The 21,805-nt window shown below is 43.7% G+C and overlaps 1 protein-coding gene across 4 annotated transcripts in view; it reads right to left on the bottom strand.

The window, feature by feature from the left end:
* ppargc1b (peroxisome proliferator-activated receptor gamma, coactivator 1 beta) overlaps positions 1-21,805 on the bottom strand; it is a 115,889-nt gene that overhangs the window by 48,943 nt on the left and 45,141 nt on the right. The window lies entirely within an intron of this gene.

The following is a 21,805-nucleotide window of genomic DNA, read 5'->3' as shown; positions in this document are numbered from 1 at the left end:
ACATCATTCAGATTTACTACGAGGGAGGCTGGCTGCACAGGGGAGCTCTCTGTACCGTCAGAGTCTGGGTCACTTTAGATGAAAATATAATATTTAATCCTGCTCTAAGTGATGTTAATCCTAACGTGGGCTGTATTTTAGTGTGCAATGACGCCTTAAGCACAACACCACATGCAAAATAAAGAGTTCATTAAAGGGCGGCTTCACCAATTGTCAACTTGCTTTCAATGATTCTACTGTGCTACTTAAGTATAAATGGTCTTAAAACTTCCATTTAGTGAAATATCTCTTATTGTAGTTGGACAACTACAGATTACAACATGAATTCTAATAATAGTATTTAGTTCGCATAATGTAACGTGAAGGACTTTCAGGGGAGGGGGCCGACTAATGCGACGAGCACTATGATATGTCCCAACTAAAAAAAGCCTCCACATGATGTCATGCAAACTGCAATTTAAATAAAGGAGTTGAATAAGAAGACTGTTATCAATTCTAACTCTCGTTTCCGTATTTATCGGATGTCAGACAATGATTGGATTAGCTCACCTGGCAATAAACAGTTACTGCATATAAGTCCTACGATTTTGTATATTTATGCATCAGACAATTCAGTGTGTTGAGAGAAACTGCAAATAAAAATCACTTCCCACATAGGAGAATTTTAGACTCGACATGTGCCGTGTTTTATTCCAGCGTTTTTTTCTTTGTGATTAAAACACAACCACTACAGCTGAGGCAAGTCAGACGAGACACACTGTCTCAACCATGGTCTCATTTCCCCTTACACAAAGAAAATAACTTCCGAGTGTCAACTATGTCGACGTGTCTACGAGCACGAACCCAGTCGCCCTGCTTACTGGGGAACAGTGTTAGTTTAGTACCTTTTGACGACACCGACTTTAAAAATCCGACAAATACAAAATGACTGGTGGCAAACAAGCCAAATCGTTAGGGAATAACCCAAGTCTGAGCCACAAAATCCACAATTGGGCACACAGTGGGCGCTCGATCAATGCACCCTGGAGTTGGAATCAAACATCCATCTCTTCTCCGACTGTGTGTGTTGAACATTAGAATCCCCGCTCAATCTTTTTCATCCGTCAGGGCTTTAGCTTGTACATTCCACACACTTTCCAAATGCATCATGAGAGCGGTGGATTGTCTCTCAGATGCACTCAGGCATTCTGAAGACATAAAGCCCATCGTGCTATTAAGTGTGTGTTTTGAAGGCGAGACTCCTCGGCATGCACACACATCAGAGATCCGCGATGATGTTTCGCTAACAGGACTCGGATTGTTTTTAGATGCGCCATTCAAAAGACGGTTTTTCAATCAGAAGTACTTTGATTTTCTATCACAAAAAGGAATTGCACTCACTGACAGCTTTTGCGTTGCAGCTGTTCTTATTACTCTTACTGTGTGTGTGTGTTGTGGTGGATGAAGTGAGTCAGCAATGTTCCCCGTTGTCTGAGGAAGCAGAACAGAGGACACACACACACCCACACAACAACCGTATACAAAAGTGCACATACATAAAAGCCAGGGGAAGGGGACATCTGCAGACCATCAGAGTTCATACACGAACATGGCAGAGTATATGTGTGTGTGTGTGCGCGTGCACGTGTCTTAACTCTTAACTGACTCATCTCATCAGGATCTTTCTAACGTGGAGACAGACGGCTGGGTCATCTGCTCACAAGGCAGCCGCACACCAGCAACTTCTTTCGAGCAGCATCCCTCAGCGACGTTGCTTTCAGCAGCAGCAAACTGAGGAAACACTCTCATACGGTCGATTTTCCTCTGGACTGTAATAACGTTTAGCTCGGAGCCACCGTATGCAGGGGTAATCTGTAGCCTTGTTGTGTCTACGAGTCTAACTAAGGCTTACTGAGTTGCCTGGCTTCAGCTGGAGGGCACAACCCAGCATATACTTTACAGGGCTAATCTTTAGCCTGATTTAGGCTGTGGGGCTTCTAAAGGTTATGCAAAGTTAGCTGCACAGCCTAGTGAAGCTGTGTGGAGCTTAACATGTCTGGTTGTTCCTACGGCTGAATCACTAAAGATTTACCTCCGTTCTTTAAGACAGGGCCAAGCAACATTCAATAGGGCTAATAACGTTATTAATACCTAAATAAATCAACTAGTTAATAATGTTTCCATGCATTTTGCAGCCAATTCTACGAATATAAAACAACTTCTGCTTTTTATGTCACTATGTCTGCACTCAAATTATACAAAACAACTTCCTCTTCCCCCTCCCATCAATAGGAATTGGCAATGAAGCAAAAGCAAAGAAAAAAATATATTGATGACACCAAAGACAAATATTCTATTGCCTATAGATCAATGAATGCATCTGCAAATTATTATAGAGGGATTACAGAGATGCCTTATTTGGATGTGGTGGGGGATTTGCAGCTCTAAGAGGAGGCAGGGAAGGGGTGGGGGGTGGACAGGGATTTTTTTAGGGTGTGTGTGTAAAGAAGGTTATACTGAGGACTAAAGGTTGAGCCACTGTAAGTAAGTGTTGGCAAATCCAAGGTTACAAAAACCAGGACCCTGTGGACACCCATGGGTGACTGGGTGAAGTGGAGCTGTACTGTATGAACACCACAAAATCAGGGCTAATGAGCAAAAGCCGCACCAAACCAAGTTCAGTGATTCTGATGTCGAAACTTCAGCTGAAGGACGACAGGCTCTGCGGCGGGTTGGGAAAGGAAGACTTGGTCCTTACGAAACCCTCCAAAACCTTAGATAGTACAAACCCAACTACATAAGAGTTCACATTCTGAGCACTGGTTATTTTTCAGATGGCGAGCACCAAAAGTTTTCTACGGAGATGATTCTGCCATGAGGACAACAGTCCGAGAACAAGATGATGGTCATCGGAAAAGGCCCTAACAACTGCATCCTGTCTTTATAATGCTCACAAGAGGAAAATAAATAGGAAGTAACGTAATTGCACTGTGAAAATGAAAGCTGTCAAAGACACAAAGTGATGTATAACAGGCTGTGTAGTAGTTTTCTGGCATTGTTATGAAAAACACACACACACACAGAAAATTAACAAAGCTCCAAAAATAGCACTCAAAGACAGTGAGCTGTGCCTCTTCACACACTCCAGCAGCATTATTCTGACAGATAACCTGTAATTCCCACTGCTGGCCAGACACCAACACAACCCTTTGAACAGCTAAAGCACAAAAAGTCTCTGTTTGATAAGTGATTTTCCTCTATTATCAGGTTAGAAATTCGTCAAATCCCATTGAATTCTAAGCAACAGAGCAAATCTGTTGTTTGCAGTTTTCCACTGTTTTTCTACAACTAAAAGTGAATGTGGGGCGAAAGCACCTAAAATGGCAGTTTTGTTTGTAAAGAAGCATCTGTGATCACTTGCAGATTTGCGGCTCACTTTTCTACTTTAATAAGCAATGATAGCTGGAGTTTGAACACTGTTACCTTGGCGATGTTAGCGTATCCCCAGCTGGACGACAGTCACTCAGGACGCCGTCTTAAATGGCTCTGGAAACTTTATCAGTACATTGCTGAGGGAAGGACAAATTTGCCGCTTGGGAGAAATCATAAGGGGGCATCACAAAAACACAGCCGAGCAACAGCGGTAGCTTCAATCCGACTGCCACTTAATGTGCCAGACTGTGCTGAATGTGAACGTGTGAGTGCAAATTGGAGGAACATGGATTAGTAGTGTGGAGTATCGCCATGAATACAATCAACGTACACGCTGCTTTAATTTTGACAAAATATTCTCTTCTATGGATGTTCAGGGCACCAGCCGCCTTAGAAATACTGAAAGAAACTAGATTTTTTGCTTTTATTTAATCTAAGTTTACCATAAATTATAGCAATTAACCTGCTGCACTGGAGGCCTGTAAACAGCAGAAGAATATTAAATATAGATTGACTGCTGTTTGATAATAATCTTATCAATCTTATTTTCCAAGTGCTACTTGCTTCAAACACTGAAGGCCCTGATTTATAACTTTATCTTTATTTATTGACTAGATATGATTTTAACTGGGAGCTGGTGGTTTTACAAGAGGTCAGAGTCTGTGCTCAGATCTTTTTAAACCGAGGAGACACTTTGTCCACTGTTCGTTTAGAGGTGTAACAGAGTGAGACCTCTTATGTCATAGAGACAATCTTTGGCTACAGACACACGCACACACACACACACCAGACCGTGTGTCATTGCTCCTGTCATTCAATCTAAATAACGGAACTAATGTTAACTGACTGTGACATTGTTCTGTTGGACAGATTAAAAAAATGTGTGGCCAAATATACTTGGGGGTCCCTCCCAAAATGTTCCCAGATGCCCCACTAACAAGCCTTTTCCATTCGTTTTGGGTCATCGCACCCTGTAAAATACCCGCGTGCTCCAATATTACATCCGTGGCTAAGGTTAGCGGGGGCGTTTGGCCTCCGCTCTGCTCGGCCCGCCAGCAGGGTGCTGCATGTGAAGGCGATTTAGGGGCCGTCACACTCTTAGCCCACGTCAAAGCATTAGTAAGGGTCACGTCGGCTCCATCGGTCCAGACAAACGTCGGTAGAACATGTCGAAAATGCCAGAACTGACAAGCATGTAGCGCTGCGTGTTCTGAGCTTGCGTGAGATGAACAGAAAGCCCTGAGACGGGGGACGTCCAAACTGGAGACGAAGCAGTGTTAGTTGCATATTTTCACACAACTCTGGCTCATCCCTCACGGTTTTTGTACTTGGGTTGTCAATACTGCAGTCTCCTCTCGCGCACGGATTCTCTTAGCCGAGCAGCCAATCAGAGGGCTCCCACTCACTGCTAATGTGAGAACTTACAACCACCATATCAAACTAAATCTCAGACTGAAGTTAAGTGATGTATTTTAATCAGTGAGGCTGAGCAGAATGAAAGACACAGCGCGGTTGTATTGAAAGCTCGCTGTTTGAACAGACTTTAGCTTAAACACACAAACCTCTAATTCATTCCCATTCACGCTAATGAGGCGCAAAAGCTGAGGACGTTCACAGAGATCTGTCTAAACATGGAGCAGATGAGAGGAGGATGGAGGAGGAACGAGCAAAAGGAGGCAAGAACACACATTAAACACGCTGCTGTAACACAATCTCTCGCTCACACGCGCTCGCTCACACAGCAGCATGTTAATAATCCTCGTTGGCCCACACACACCTGAGCTACCTGTGATCGTGCCTCTCCCAAGCCTTCACGGATGATGCATACAATAGAGTTGCTAGGCAACAAACAAGCAGGTAAATTGTTTGTTGACTTTAAAGCTTCCCTGCCAACACACACACACGAACACACACTCACACACAGTTGCATTGTGAAACACACAGTGACATTTCTTGGGTTTACTACACCATGCTGGCTGCTTCTCTCGCCTCCTGCATCTCCTTGGAGACAGTCAGCATTGCAGAATTGGCTGCCAAACACACACACGCGCACACACACAGACCTACACACACAAACACACATGCATGCATAGACACTATTAATTATCTCCTCTCTCATTCAGATCTGTGAACCATCTCTATCTCACCAGCCAAAGTGACGAAGAAGAGCAAGAAGAGGAAGACAGTGTTGTCCTCAAATGGCCTGCAAAACACACACACGCACACACACACTCTCCTCAGGGACCCACATGGAGACTCAACATGTGAAAGAGACGCAGAAAGAGGAGGTTTGTGAGGCCAACTGCTCGACAAAGTGAGCTCGGTTTGCATTCAGATGCAAACTTGCACAGCCGCTGCTGCCTCTCAGAGAACAGGAACTATACGCATGAAGAGATGCACGAGGCGTCTGCTTTTCCTCTCCTCCCTTCCTTCTTTTGCTCTTTTATCTCCTTCTTGCTTTTGCGTCCCCTCACTCATCCCGTTTCCTCTACCCCCACACAAAACTATGCTTTGTTCTTCCTCTGTCATTTCCCATTCGTCATCCTTCACCATCCCTCTTCCTTCCATCTACCCCACAAAACCTGTGACCCATCCTCTTCCAAATTCTCTTTCCTTCTTAGTCTTCTAAAATCATTTTGCCTTTGACCTCCGGCTCCCTCTCCTTTCCCCCTGCTTCACATTCCCCCCTCCCAGCTTTTCTGCTGCTTTTTACCTTTTACCTCTCACCCCTCCTCTTTTGCTCTTACAGCTCTTTTCACCTCCTCCTCTTCCCGTGCCCTCCTCCTGTCTCCAAGTCAGCCCACCTCCTCCTCGCCATATTCCCCTCTCTGTTATCTTTATCTACTGATATGCAGCAGTCGTGGAGGTCGCACAGCTCCTGCCTGAAGGACAAAGTGTGGTGGTGGTGGATGCAGCATATGCTGCTATGCAGTACAACATGTGATAGCATAGCATGGAAACAGCGCAGCTATAAATATAATACGAGTCGGCTCCATGAATCCTGTCCCCCCTCTGCTTTCAGTAGTGCTGCCTGCAGTACCTGTAAGTGTAAAAGTATCACACTGAAGGAAGAAAACGTCACAAGACAAGTCAGGGAATTACTGAATTCTGCTTGAACCTTTGCAGCACCATCTCACACTGTCTCTTTTATTTTTAGACCTGACATTCATGGACAAGCGGCTGCTAATCCACATCATGCTTCAACCTGTAAAGGTTCTGAAATCCAACCTTGGAACAAATGTTGAAGCTTCATGTAGCCATTACAAATTGACTTGCTTACAATAATAGGTATTTAGTATACATATATTATACAAATACTTTTTTTTTTCTTATTGGGTTGTATTACACTGGGAGGATATAGCAAAGAGGACAGGTGGTGGAGTGGTTAGCACTGCTGCCTCACAGGTCCCTGGTTTAAATCCACCTGCCAGTTGCAGCTGTTCTGTGTGGAGTTTGCATGTCTTCCCACAGTCCAAAGACATGCATGTTATGTAAATGGTGTCTCTAAACTGCTTGTAGTGACCCAGTGGCAGCTCTTTGTGATGTGCCTCATTGCATCTTCAATGCACAACATGTCACTTCTGTAGAATGTTTGTATGTATGTGGTCAGAACAAATACAAAACAAAAATGATATGCACAATTATTTGAGGTACAAAGTTTGCTGTCAAGATTACTCGAGAATTGTTTACATTTGTTGAACACTTTATTCCAAAACAAGTAAAAATCATCTGCTAATTGAGGTCCCATGCTAAAAATCACCTTAAGGAATTTAAACATCAGCTCGCATAAGGAGCGAACGTAACGACTGGACAAAACGAAATGGGCTGTTGCTCTGCTCTCATTAAAAATCCAATTTCGGCCAAGCAAATTTTAATCATTTAGCCGTTGCTCTTATGCAGAGTGCAGCAGTGAAATGAGATCAACAACTACATTAATGCGTGGGAGGACGTAAGCATCCTGACAGCTTCAAAAACATTTTCTCACAGCCTTAAACAAACCTTTGACTCACACAAAATCTCCAAATGATCTACAGCAAGGAAACAAGAAGAAGCCTGCTTGGTGGCCTTAGAGCCTGCCAGGCTTATGCACTAGATAATCAGAGATCCCGGCCCCTTCCCCTGCAACAACCCACACCGTCCTGCTGCTCAATATGGACCTTAACAGGCTCTGCACTGAGGTGAGATGTTGGGGTCAAGTTAAACACAAATGAGTGAAACAATTTGGAGCCAGTCAACAATAAAGGGACAGTTCATCTGCTATTACTCTTCTTTAAGCACCTTTCATCAGGTTCCATCACAAGAGCAGCTTGTCCTGAAGCTCACCTCACACACACATATGGATACCAAGACGTGCACGTGGGAAGAGCGGGGCCCCATGGAACTTTTTAGGCACGTCTTCTAGGCACGCCGAGTACTCCCACGCCAACAGAATAGGATATTTTAGTCAAGCACACACTGACACAAATACACGCGTGTGCGTGTACATGGACGGACGGACACACGCGCGCGCGTGCACACTATGATTATGCTCTGCATGTGTGTATCTGAGTGCCGAGAGGTGCCAACAAATGCAGCCCTGGCTCTGCAGCCTGTCCTATCCATCACTGCAAGGACGGTCAAGTAAACACACCCAGGAGAGCCTGTAAAAGTTGTCACATGCATACAGAAATGCAAGGGAAGGCAAAAAACAAATGCATGACAAGGCCTCAGCACATCTACTTATGGACCCTTTTACTGCTGAGCAGGGTGAACGCCACACAGCTGAGGTCAAGACCATGCACTGACACAGGTACTCATGACCAGAATATATGCAATTTAAACAACCTTGACCTTTGACCTCGTTTAAAGAGTGTCAAAAAAAAAACAAAAAGGCAGGGTTTGTATGGTTGCTGGACAAAAACAAACCCGCTGTAAAAGCTCTATAAGGACGCACGATCACGCTCTGCTGCAGGTATGAAGCAGCTGGTCTGCAGGCCCCTTGCTAAAGGGCACGTCAGTCAGATTCAATGACACACAGCCTATAACCTACAATGCACCTCCTCACCTCACATGCAGATGATTGGGATGATTGCGACAGCTCCAACGGTTATTTTAGACAAACCCTGGCAGCTCAAGCTAAAGATTTTTGTCAGGGCAAAGTCAGCGCTGTGTTCCTTGTTTATCATACTTTCAAAAAGGTTAGACCCAGTGAGATTAAGAATAACTTTTGCAAGTCAATACAGACACGCAGCATGCAAACAACAGTCAAGACACAAATCGCAGGCAAAGGAGAGGCGCGCGCTCTAAAAAGGTAAAAACTAACACGCCAAAGGTCAAAAAGTTTGTTGTAAGAGCTCCAGCGGAGAAACCAGCAGGTTCACAGAGTCAAAGCTAATAGAATCTTGACAACACGAGGACAATGTGATACAGCCTTTATTCTGTACACGTGGAGCTTAGGGGAAAAAAATACACTGTGAAAGTATCTACTTCTAGACATAACTTCGAACAAGTAAATAATACTGTGGAAGGTAGATTTCCAAAAGTAGTAGAGCTAGATTGACTGAACGAGGCCAACACAATTTCACTGATTTCACATGCAGGCTGTTCTCAATTCCAGACTCCTTCAGGACCCCTTCAGTGGATCAGAGGCTGGAAAATACCATTTTAGATGAGGGGGGAAGACAAAGTGATTTGGCATCTTCCATCTTCTTATCTACTGAACACACCTGATCCAGGTAATGAGCAGCAGGTGAGGCAGGGATATGACCAGTATTAAGAACCCCTGCTCTAAATGCTGCATCCCTTCAGCTACAATAACAGGACTCTGTATCCTATGAGCATGTTTCTCTCCACATACAGCCCCAAAAACCTGCCAACACGCACAGGGAGCCATGCAGCCTGGAAGGAAGCAGCGTATCACTTGCTGCTATGATCAAGTATCAGATCCCCCACCTCCACTACGATGACAGGTGTGTGTCTTCAAACACGCATTAGCAAAAACACACAGGACTCACACATAAACCTGTGGCAAATGAGCAATCGGCTCGTGTATCTGTGAAGCCCTGCATGGTATAGTCCCCCACTTAGACCCCAACTTAGTCCCCAGTCATCACCAGCAAGCCGCCACTGCTTCACACGTAAACACACTCATAAACGAATGAACAAGGACACCAATGCACACACACAAAAACATAGGCACACAATCATTTATACATGTACACACACGCAAACACCTTATAAGACAATAACTCACTCACACACACTCATTCACACACACACACACACACAGGCAGAGGGTGGCCAGTGCAATCAACGCCACCGTCCTTGAGTAGAATGAGGGATGCGGGGTGACACTTCATCACGCAGGCAGCTCACACACACACACACACACACACACACACACACACAGCCCCCCTTCTTCTCGTTTATTAAACATACACACAGTAGAAAAGTTCTGTTTGACAGGTTTGAAAAGACGGCAAATTTATTTAATGTCCTCCTCCGATTCACTGCCATTTTGGCTCGTTTCATTAGGGATGAAGAACCTCTCTCTCTCTCTCTCTCTGGGTTTTTTTGTTGCCCTTCTCCCTTCGTCAGTTTCCCTCCTTTTCTGTGTCTTCTTTTTCTTCATCATCCCTCTTAATCCTCCATCTATTTCTGTCTGTCTATCTTTTTTCTCCTTCTTTATTCCTAAGCTATAAGCCTAAATTTACAATATGCAACTTAATCTGGCACTGGCATGAGACCGTCCAGGCCTCTCTTTTCCTGCTCAACCACGCACCATGTGACCACTATACTCAAGACACTGAACATCGGCAGTGCTGCCAGTGCTGTTTAAACACATGCAAACTAATTAATAAATACATCAAATATAACATAGAATACTAATTTCTAAGATGTGACTATAGCATTAGTATAGTTAGCACTTCATCACAAGTATGACAACTGTTTCAAATACTACTGTTCTTCGTATTTCTGCATAATATATAATATTTTTTTAACCTGCACCAATGACCCTGAAAAACCTTTAATTCAAGTGTGTAAAAACATCTGACCACTTCCTGAAGCCACTGTAAATAGTCACTTCTAGTGTTGTGACATCAATTGCTGCCTGCTCCTGTAAGCAAAAGCACAGGACTAGATTTGTTTTTAAGCAAACACTGTAAAAATAGCTCACTTTGCTTTTTTATTTCATTTTTTTTATTTCCCAGAATTTCCACGTCAAAGTGACTTCTACATCTGCAGCAGCGTACAAACATTTTACTAACCTCACACAGACCTAAAATGCAAGACAGAATATATGAGAAGACAAAAAAAGAGGAGAGGAATAAAAGGTGGAGACATGACAATACAACACGAAAGAAAGAGGGAGCGAATGTGGAGAAAGGGAAAGGGAGAAGGCCGGTAATACCAATGAGGCAATAACAGTAATATCAATGAATCAACACACAAAGTCCAAGAGGATTTGAGATTTTGTGGTTCTGCAAACTGCTGGAGAGAGAGATTATCTCTTACACACACACACACACACACACACAAACCCAAACACCTTTAATACAATGCAGCGGCAAGAACCACAGCACGTTAGAAGTCTCACAGTGAACTCAGTGTTTGTGTGTGCGTGCTCGTGTGAGTGCTCGCTGCTAGACTGCGATGCATGTGACAGAAAGTCATGCAGCAGCCGATCCATATTAGGTAGGAAAGAGAGAGAGGGAGAAACAAAGAGTGTGAGACATAGACTTTGTACTATAACCTATGACCTCTGAGTTTATCTCTAAATACAGCTCTGCAGAGAGTGAGGCCGCTTCTAAGAAGCTGATGAAACAACTGTGTGTGTGTGTGTGTGTGTGTGTGTGACTGCAGCTGTGGCAAGTACAAAAACCACAGTGCACGCGTGTGTGAGTGCGTGCGCGCGTGTGTGTGTTTTTGCGTGTTCATCACCAGACATGAAGCTGTGCAGGCTTTGAATTTCCCAGCCGTTCCATCAAAAGATCTGTTTCATTTCTGTATCACACACACACACACACACGCTTTTGTCATTATGTTCAGGCTGGCCCTGACACACACCTACTCGATGATAGCACATGCTAAATGTTGTGTATACACAAACACACGGACACACATTGTCCTGTTTTTGCCCACACAAACCCACAGTACACACTGTTGATCCTTGTTCTGCATGTGGTCATTTCACTTTTACTTTGTCTAAACTATAAAGGCATATGACACTAACAACACCCCCAATTTCTTAAATAATGACATCTGCTGCATTTACAAAACAGGATGCATGTATTTTTATCCCATCACCACCAAAGGTTTTTTTTTTTGCATGTAGAACTGTTTTTAACTGAACCATTAAGGTTTCCGTGAATATGAGCATATCATCCACATATCAGTTGACTTTCACCTTCTTAGTCACAGCTGTTCAAAAAGAACATTTTGAGAATAATGAGATAAATGTATGGCAGAGGATTAAACTGAAACCCTTGCTAAGAAGGTCTATGAGCCAGATTCAGAGTTGTCTTTCCATTAGAGGGGTGGGTGGGTCATGGGTTGTCTTTATATTTTTGTAAGGCCTCTCCCATACTCTCCCCTTGAGTTGACTTTACTTGTGAATCTTGCGTAAGTGAAACTGCATTTAATTGAAGATTCATTTTGATACAACACAAAACCAGACAAAAGACCCACATTTGCTCTAAAAATAACCCAAGTGATTAATTGGTGATAATAGTTGTTATTGTTTTGACATTAGACAGATTATCGAAAAACCTTTATTAAGGAGCATTAAAAAGAGTTTTTATGTTTTATCTTATGTTTCTTTTTTTTTTTTCTCTCTCCATTCAGGCAGCAGCTGCTATGGTCCCTCCCTGTCACCGTGTCTGCAGCAAATCTTTGGCCATCACACACACACACACACACACCCACACACGAAGCTCAGGTAGCTGGTTAGCTCTGAAAATGTCGCAGTAAATAACACACAGGATGGGACAGGCAGCTGATGTGAGACCTTGTGTGTGTGTGTGTGTGTGAGACCATGTTTATAGTGGCAGAATGACCTTCATGCCAACACCTCATTCTATTACTATACTATGCTCATTCATTCCCCTTTTGTTCACACACGTGCACATAACACGCACACAAATGTGGTGACCATTGTGTGTGTCCAGTGCTGAATGTCTGTGTGCAGGGAACATATTCCAATTGGTCCAACAGGGACAGAGCTGCAACTGGACAGTGTCTCCATCTCATACATGACTAAATCGCTCGAGGAAAAAGGGGGAAGAATTATGGACGCGCCCACTGTCGCTCTCCAACTTTGCTGGTTTGTGGGTGTTTGACAAGCTGTAAACCGGCCTGTGTGTATTTGTGTGTGTTGCGTGTAGGATGTTCTTATGCAAGTGTTAGTCATCCCAGCAGTCCTGACATTTTTGTTTCCCCCATATGAAAGGAAACAGGCAGATTTGCTTCCAGTCAATCACCCGAGCAGGATTACTACAACACAGCTAACAGAAAAGAAGTATTAGTACAGTACTACTGTGAGACACACACTGCTCTTGTCATTCATACAGGGATACATTGAAAGTAAATCATTTGTTTGTTATAGACAGATCGGATTTATTTCATCACAGCCCTTAATGGAAGCTTGTCCTTGTTACCAATGGCAACCTCTCGTTTTCCTTCAGAGAGAACTGGTGTCACTAATCACCAAACAGATCCGGTGGAGACATGGTTGGTTAGAAAAAACATTTTTGGCTTCACATGAGGTAATGTTTGCTTAAACCTTTTTTCAAAAATTTCATTACGATTCGACTTTATCCATTTCAGTGGTCGACAGACTGGAAACATGTCTGTCCAGTGACATGAGCTGAGAAGGAAACACTCAATAAACTGCATTGCTTTCATCATTTCACTCACACTCAATAGGAGATGAAGAAATCCAATATGGCCGCATGTATTTAAATCTCTTTAGAACTCCCTGCCGTACCACGACTACCTGCATCCAGACAACAGCAATGCTACAAACAGGATTCACAGATCGTCCCTGCGCACAATACTCTCAATAGAATTTGCTAGAACGCCACACAATCTGTATTGGTGGTGAGTTTTCCTGTTGCGCTGGTGGTCGTCAGGACAAAAAGCTCTAGAAGCCTTTCTCTGCCGGTTTCCGAGGTGTTCAGCTGCTGGCAGCCGAACTAATGAAGTGGACTAAGGCAGCCATTCTAATGGGTCTGAGACACAGAGACAATCATTCAGCCGTCCTAGTAGGCAGCACACTACAGTGGCCGATAGTATGGCAGTAACAACGCTCAGCACACATAAAAGCTGCTAAAGAGAAAAGGCCAGTCCTGGCTCTAACGCGAGTTTAAAAAGCTTCCCCCCGTGTCCTGACATCGGGCCTGAAAATGTGGGCCTTCCAACGAGATTTGTACGACAGCAACAAAACCTTAATTCATTCATCTAAATTTACACGACAAAGCAACAAAGGTTATATAGGACTTTACTTTAGACTGCTGCCTATGACAATGGCCGTGAACGGTTGGGCTGCTCCACTGTGACGAAAAGTAAAATCCCAATTATACTGTGGTCATTTTTATCAGAAACATTCTGCCTTTGTTTCACTTTAAAACAGTTTAACCCGTAATTGTTCTTTAAATAGGCAGAATTCAACAGATCTCATCACATTAACACTGGTCCAAACCCACATCGCCATTGCAAAGGATGCTGCTGCTCTCTTTTGGCTCTTCTTCTGTCATAATAAAAGTGCCTGAAGGTAGGACAGGATGCTAACAGGGTCAGCCAGCAGGTGAGCCATCTTGTTGCGCAGAACCTTTGGCTGAACTATACCTGCTGCAGCCTGGCTGAGCAGTAAAGGAAAGGGGGGACGTGCTGGATTAATAAAAAAACGAGACAAGAGCATCGTCGCAAAGCTGGAGAACTGAAAACTGTTTCTATGATTGTTGGAAGTCATAATAATAGAAATAAAAGCTATCGTAATTAGCTTGGGTTAACTTGCAAAAGAAACCATGGACATAAACGGCTACTCTTCACAAAATGTCCCTGTTTTAAGGTTTACCAATGAGCTTGCTTTCCACTCGTGGACTAACCAGAATAACGACTCTCTCGCTTCCCTCAGTCCTGAAACAATAACCTATTGTAATTTGCTGTCTGAGGAAATCTTACCGTACAACCCTCAAAAGAAAAAGAAAAATATGCAACAGGGGTCAATAAAGATGTATACGACTTGCATCATTCCATTAATTTGACATATTAGGGCTTTATTGACTCAAATTGACAGAGTGAGTGCATCAGTTGAACACGCTCCAGATCCTAGAAAGGCAATTTCACAAAAACAACATGCAGCTGATAGCAGGAAGATGGAAGATCAGAGGCCACCGTCTCCCTTTCTCAAAATCATATCTCACTGAAGGAGGCTGTTTCGACACCTGCTTTGCTCTGACTAAATAATGAGACTCTCTCTCTCTCTCTCTCTCTCTCTCTCTCTCTCCCAACACACCGTCTCTTTGTCAACTTTCACTCTTCCTCCACCAATAGTCTTCCACTAGAAATCACCTGCACAGAAATCAATAAGCCATCAGACCACGAAGATGCCCAGACTCACTCTCTCCTTCTCCATTTCACGCTGCATCTATTGCCTCTGACACTGTGTGTGTGTGTGTGTGCATTGTCAAACTAAATCCCACATTTGATTGACAAAATATCCATCAGTCACTAATGCTAAGTTGTACTCTGTCAGTGTGTGTTTGTGTGTGTTGCTCCAGTGAACTGCTTGCTCAATCCAGTCAGCTCCCAACTATCAGCAGAACAGCATTCAAGTGAAATGCAGCAAAAGCCAGAGATGGGGAGCAATGCTGACATCAAAGAGAAGGAAAACGAAGCAGAAAAGAAAAGAGTGAAAGGAATGAATACAGTAAAAGGAGAGGAAGCAAGAGAGAGACCTAACCAAAGAGCGAATGGGAGAGAGATATAGAGGGAGTGAATGGAAAAGCGAAAAAGAGCGAGAGAAATTTAAAAAAAAAAAAAAAAAGAGGGAGTTGAAACGAGGTCAGGCGCTGCTGAGAAAGGCACAAAGCTGAGCCGAGCGGAGGGAGAAGCATAAAGCACGAGAGAGAAACACAGCAGAGGTGTGTCTGTGTGTGTGTGTGTGTGTGTGTGTGCATACCATACAAAGAAAGAGGCGAAAAGGTGTGCGGTGACAGGAAGGAGAGGCGTGTAGAAACAGACTCGGCACGTACACACTGACAGAAAGGTGTGTTGTACAGGAACTGGCACAAATACAGTAGCAACAAATCAAGGATCCAAATCACTGACACATTAAGGATTCATCTTCTCCTAATTATCATGTGAACGCTCTTCAGTGCAAATGCTAAAAATATGTTGTAGGCAACATTCAAAAATCTTTTAAAAGGGAAGTTTTTCATCACCTGTCACCTCATGCATCTGTGATGGAGTGTGATGGATTCCCTTTTTATTGCAGAATTATACAGCAGCCACTGAAAACGCTTATTTGCAACTGCAGTTCCAGGAAACAGTTTAGCTGGAGAAGTCAATCCTCTCACTGGTCAAACTGGCCTCTCTCCTGAGCAGGTTAAACTGACTAAAACAAAATCCCACCGACACCAAACAAGTTTAGCAAATTACTCTGAATGCAAGAAAATGGGAACCGAAGATAATATTTAAAAAAAAAAAGATGCCGCCAAGGAGACACATTTATTCCACAGCTGCGCGGAACAGCTGCATGCTACACGAGAGGGCTGGGGTGTACAGTGGGTTAAGTAGGCCGTCCATCCCAGGGCTGACACACACGCGCAACCGTTCACATTCCCACAGAGCCCAACACACATCTTTGGACTATGAGGGGAAACAAGAGCATCCAGAAGAAACCCACACAAGGACCATGGAAACTGCTGGTCTCTCTCTCACCGCCCGTGTGTCTCCTCATCAACAGCTGTAGTAGCTATAACAGCAGTAGGTGTAGTAGCCTTTAAGTTTTTTAATTTAAAATGAAGAAAGTCGCCCTTTAAATGCAAAAACAAAGAATTCTGGTGGAATGCTACTTATTTTTGTTTTATTGCTATGACACGGTCGCAAATTTAAAATTTAGCAGCTTCCACATACACAGATTTTAGTGAACCCACGGTCTTAAGGAAAACGCATGAAGAATTCCTACAGTGAGTAGACAAAACCAGGACGAGCTGTTCAGACAGCTGTCAAGATGCTCCAGTAACATTCAGCACAAGGAAGAGAAAGAGCAAAATGCACATTTCTGCCCCCGCCAAAATAATATTAATAACTACATTTTTATTTTGATGCGTCTCTCGCACACACACATAAAAGGACAAACTCAATGTAAAAAATATAAATAATTAAAAATCCCTGTTGCATCCTAAAACATTCCTTCTGTTAAACACACCTACGCATTGATGTGTAAACAAGAGAGAGGGAGGAGCAACTCGCTACACACAGACACACCACAGGTGCAATAGCCAAGACGGTTTATAAAGGCTTGTTAAGGATCCGATATTCACTGTCAGTGGACAAACAGACCGGTCGAGCGAAAAAACACACGGAGGTTATTTAAAATGACTTCCTCTTTAAAGTCAACCTGATGGCAGCAAGTAATGCAGATTATTAAATCTTAAATTTTTCAAAGGTCTTTTTGAAAAATTAGCTGCAGAATAAAGTTTAAAAAAAAAAGTAATTTGCTTGTTTTTCTTTGATGCAATTCGCAGTGAACATACATACATTTGTGTGTTGTAACACCCGGTTTTGACAAAGCAAATAGGTAAGAGGCCTCCACTGGATAATTACTGCAGTGATTAATATGTCTCAGCTGCCAACAAGTTGTTCAGCACTCACTGATGCAATAAGTGGCTTCTCATGTCTTAATCAACCACATCAAAAGACATATCCCATAGTCATGGAAAAGATGTAACTGTGTTTGAGAACGTTTCAATTGTCGGCCTGCATCAAGCGAAGAAAACAGACCAGCACATCGCTAAAGGAACTAAAAGTTGTTTCAGAGTCGAGACCTTGACCCCACTGAGAAACTTCGGGGTGTGACTCTCCCATCATCAGTACAAGAGCAACTCTGCTTGCTGTAAGCTGAAGGCAGTCCCACAAAATCTTAGTGTGTGGCTTTATTTTGGCAGGGCATTCGAACTGATCACACAAGATATAGCCCAGAGGTTACAATTAGATACTACAGTAATACTACTAGGAAAAGAAACAACACACATGGCTTTGGATAATTACACGACATGCAAAAGACGTGTGTGTAGAGCCGCGTCAGAGTAGCACTGTGATCACACAAGCCTGAGCAGCGTTTGGGAGGACGGTCAACGAGCGGGGGGGGAGCGAGAGAGAGAAAAGCGCTGGAGGTTCGAACGTGAAAGAAGAAGCAGCAAGAACACGGGCAAGAAAACAGCTAAGGAAGGACAGAAGCGTGTGCGCAGGACGGTGTAACTGTACGGGCATCGCCAACGGACATCCAATCCCCTCTCTGTGCAACATGCAGGTAACAGCCTGCTGCTAGCCTACCACCCACAGGCATGACTCACAGTCTAACGTAACACACACACACACACACACACACACACCTCTAAACTTTCCATCACTAAGCCCTGCAGAGCCACCTGAGCCTATCACTGCAGCCAGCTCCATCCTAATGTGTTTATCATTAGGAATTATCAGCTAAATTACATCACGTTATCTGGGGAATATATCACAATATCAGAGTTATTAGATTTCGGACTCCTACAGAGAGACAATTTATTAGGTTCTGATGAGTTATTACATTAGTCGGCGGTTACTAAGTTACGGCAAGTCCTGTAATTGAGCTCTTACTTTGTAAGGCTGAAAGTGAATCCGGGGCTGGTGGTTCCAGCTATGATGATTGAGTGTTACGGCCGTCCACACGGACCACGGAGATCTCCCAGTAATTATTACTGAGGCGGACGTCACACACAGGTCACGTGTGTGATATGACAGTGACGAGTGCACATCTGTGCCAAGGAATCTATTTATAACACACACACACATACAAACTAATGGCCAGGATCACAAACTTTAAGGAAGAACATTTAGACAAAGCAACAAAACGATTTTAAAGTGGAATAACGGCCCAGGTGAAAGTGTGTGTGTGTGTGTGTGTGTGTGTTCACACCAGTCTGTGCTTGCCTTCCCGTGGCACCTGGTTGCCACGGCTATAGGCCACACTGTTATCTGTGTGTGTTTGCTTGTGTCCTCTTATCCTCATGTGACCTTACACCATGCCATGGAAATTTCCTTTAACCTTTTTTCTCTCGTTTGCGCCATGTGCCCTTGGGAAGCCCAAGCACACACACACACACACACACTTGCTGTGGCATAGGCTACACTGACGACAAACCAATCGTCACTCTGTTGAGACTGTAAACAGTTTTTTTGTGTCCAACTCCCGAAAGCAACACATCCCACTCATACTACTGTGGAAAGATTCTGAGAAAATGGGCCTCTGGGCACAGACAGGTAAAAGCCACCCTCCAGTTTTGCAATTGAGACACAACATGACTAAAAATGAGGCCGTCACTTTGCGTGCAGCCATGTTGTGCCCGTTTTTCTATGCGCGTCTCTTTCTTTCATCTTTTGGGGCCATTTTGTGGATTTTTGTCTTTGTTTGTTTTTGGTAATCCAGGCATATTTTGCTCTCTCAGACACTTTCTTTTTTTGTATCTGTGGGCACTTTGCAGCATTGTTCTGGAGCTCTGGGACTTGCAAACAGCGAATCTACTACTTCCACTACTTAATTGAAACCTACAACACTACAGTTCTACTCTTAGCACCTCCACCAGCATCAACAGTAGCACAGCTACCTGCTCCTTGCATTCGGTTTTCTTTGTCGTCCCTCCTGAGCCACCACGCTACCACTACACATGCTTTGACTGTTGCTCCTTGCATTCCCATTACTTCCTGGCAATAAGTACTTAGGAATCCTAATATTTTCAACAACAAAATCACCAGGTACTTACTAGTACTCCGGGTTCCACAGTTCATTTGCACTGATATGACTGTTTGTGATAATACCTCTGCTCTGCCCCTGCAATCACCATTTCTGTATCTATTGGAGAGTATTACTACTAGCATACTATGGATAAGTATCGTGGATGTAGAATAAGCTCCGCCCACACACCATGCTGCTGTGTTTCTCCTTCATCCCCAGCACAGGAAGTGTTTAGAAACTGTGTGAATTCACGGTGTAATCCCAAACCTTGTGAAGCAGAAGTCATAATCACATACAGTAATCCTGCTGAACCAGTAGATTATAGGGAGGGAAAAAAAACACACTGGTGTGTGTGTGTGTGTGTGTGTGTGTGTATATATATATATACTTTGGCTGGCAGATTACCAGTCTGTGTGTCCATATCTGGATGCGTCACCTCTTCGTTTCGAAGTCTATAGCATCGCAGGAGTGATGATGTGTTTGTGCAGTTGGGTGCTTGCCCATCCATGGTCCAGACGTCTTTACAACTCGATCCGTCTGCTGGCTAAGTCGGGGCGAGCCCCAGCTACAACACTGGCACCATGTCAAGGAGAGAGAGAGAGAGAGAGAGATCCACACTGTGGGCAGTGACGGAGCCCAAGCCAATATCAGTACAGAATTTCCGCCTCTCATTCATCTCCTGTGTTTTATTGTGGTGCTGTGTCAAAGTCTGGATTTTAACAACAGCAGAAAGTGTTAAAGTCCAATTTTTCAACTACAGCAAACAAGTTCAAATCCCACTTTTGTACGGCCAGAAACACTGAAACTAGTAATTGCTCAAGCTTTAAAGTGAAACCAGCTTTTCAGGGAATTTGAAATTATTGAGTAATCATCCACATTATGACTGTATAACTTTGATTCAGTCCCACCCACTTTCACGATCAGTTAAATGCTTCAAATGCCACTTTTGCACTGATGTGGAAAGATGGCCGACATCAGGCTGTGTGCGATGTTGACATGCTGCCGTGATACCAGCATCTCATTCATTTCATCCGCCTCTTATCTCATCAGATTTCAGAAACAGACACAGCCCTCGATACGCTGCTTTAAAATAAGACATTTCCCCGGTGGCTTCCCACACGATAAATCAGGTAACGGAGGAGGGGAGCTTTAAAGAAATAGGGCAGCCAGTGAGCTTGGCGACTGCTGGGCCCCCGCATGCTTTTCTACAAAGCCTCCGAGCTGCCGGGTGATATTGGACTCCTTCTCCTTCCACCCGCTTCCATCTCCATGGCTGCCGTGTGTGTGCAGGTGTGTGTGTGCGTGTGCGGGGAATGGCAAACAGCCTCACACTCATGTTGACACAATCAAGCGACAGTGTCCCGCTGATGAATATAAAATGCCAGTAAAAGGTCAGCTAAGGACGCGTCATACATACGCATACAAATCAGCACAACTGAAAAAAATCTAATTACAGTTTACAATATTTATCGTCACCACGTCTGTTTAAAATCAGAAAATAGAAAAAATAAATAAAAATTGCAATCACAACTAAGGGCCCACAACAGTATCTAACCCATAGTCCTTTTTTTTTTTTTTGCTTGGTGAATTACTTAAAACATGAGTCAATCATTCAGATATTTGCTAATTATCTTTGTCACATGACTAATTAAATCAACAAATCATTTCAGCTCTAAATGAACCAGCTGCGATGGGCCTATCGAGGTGGGCCCTGGAGGGCACAAGCGGGGCATGAAGGCAGGCAAGACAGACAAGCAGGACGTTGAAACGATCTGTTTTTAAACTACATTACTAGAGACATGATGGTGTGGGGACATTTACATCTTCATATCCAACTCGGGTTTGAGCCACAGCAACAAACTGAATAGACTTTCATTTAAATTGAGATAGCAAACGGCAGTTGATGAATAGCCAATAAGGCTCTCGCTCACTAGCTTCTCCGCGCTGCTGGATCTTCCTTCTTTCTCCCACCATAGACTCTGCCTCTCACTGTAATACACGCAATGAAGCCAGTGTGCGTGCTATGACTATGTACGGATGAGTGCTGCCCTGCTGCTCCACCCCGGGGAGAAAGAAAGAAAGAAAAAAAATAGAACTATTTGGAAAATCTTGCAGAATGCAAACTGGATTTAGTCATTCTGCAGCAGTTCCCAGTCTATGAAGACCCGTCCACATACTGAGAGTCGATCGTTTTGCTCACACTGTGACCTCTGACCCTTCCTGTTCCCTTGTGCTGTTGACATTTATTCCACTGAGGTTCTCTGCTGAGTTAACGTCATATTAAAGACTAACATTAAAATCACTTCATTGAAAATTAGCCTTGATACTTTCTGTTCCGCTAAATAACACTTCACAATCTTTGCATGTCCAAATTTGGCAGAGGACAGGCAGAAACAGGGCTCAGGTGTAGCCTGA

The sequence above is a fragment of the Channa argus genome, chromosome 10 (genome assembly GCF_033026475.1).
Source record: "Channa argus isolate prfri chromosome 10, Channa argus male v1.0, whole genome shotgun sequence".
NCBI lineage: Eukaryota > Metazoa > Chordata > Actinopteri > Anabantiformes > Channidae > Channa > Channa argus.
The sequence above is the reverse complement of the archived record's forward strand: the minus strand, read 5'-3'. Positions and strand labels throughout refer to the sequence as shown.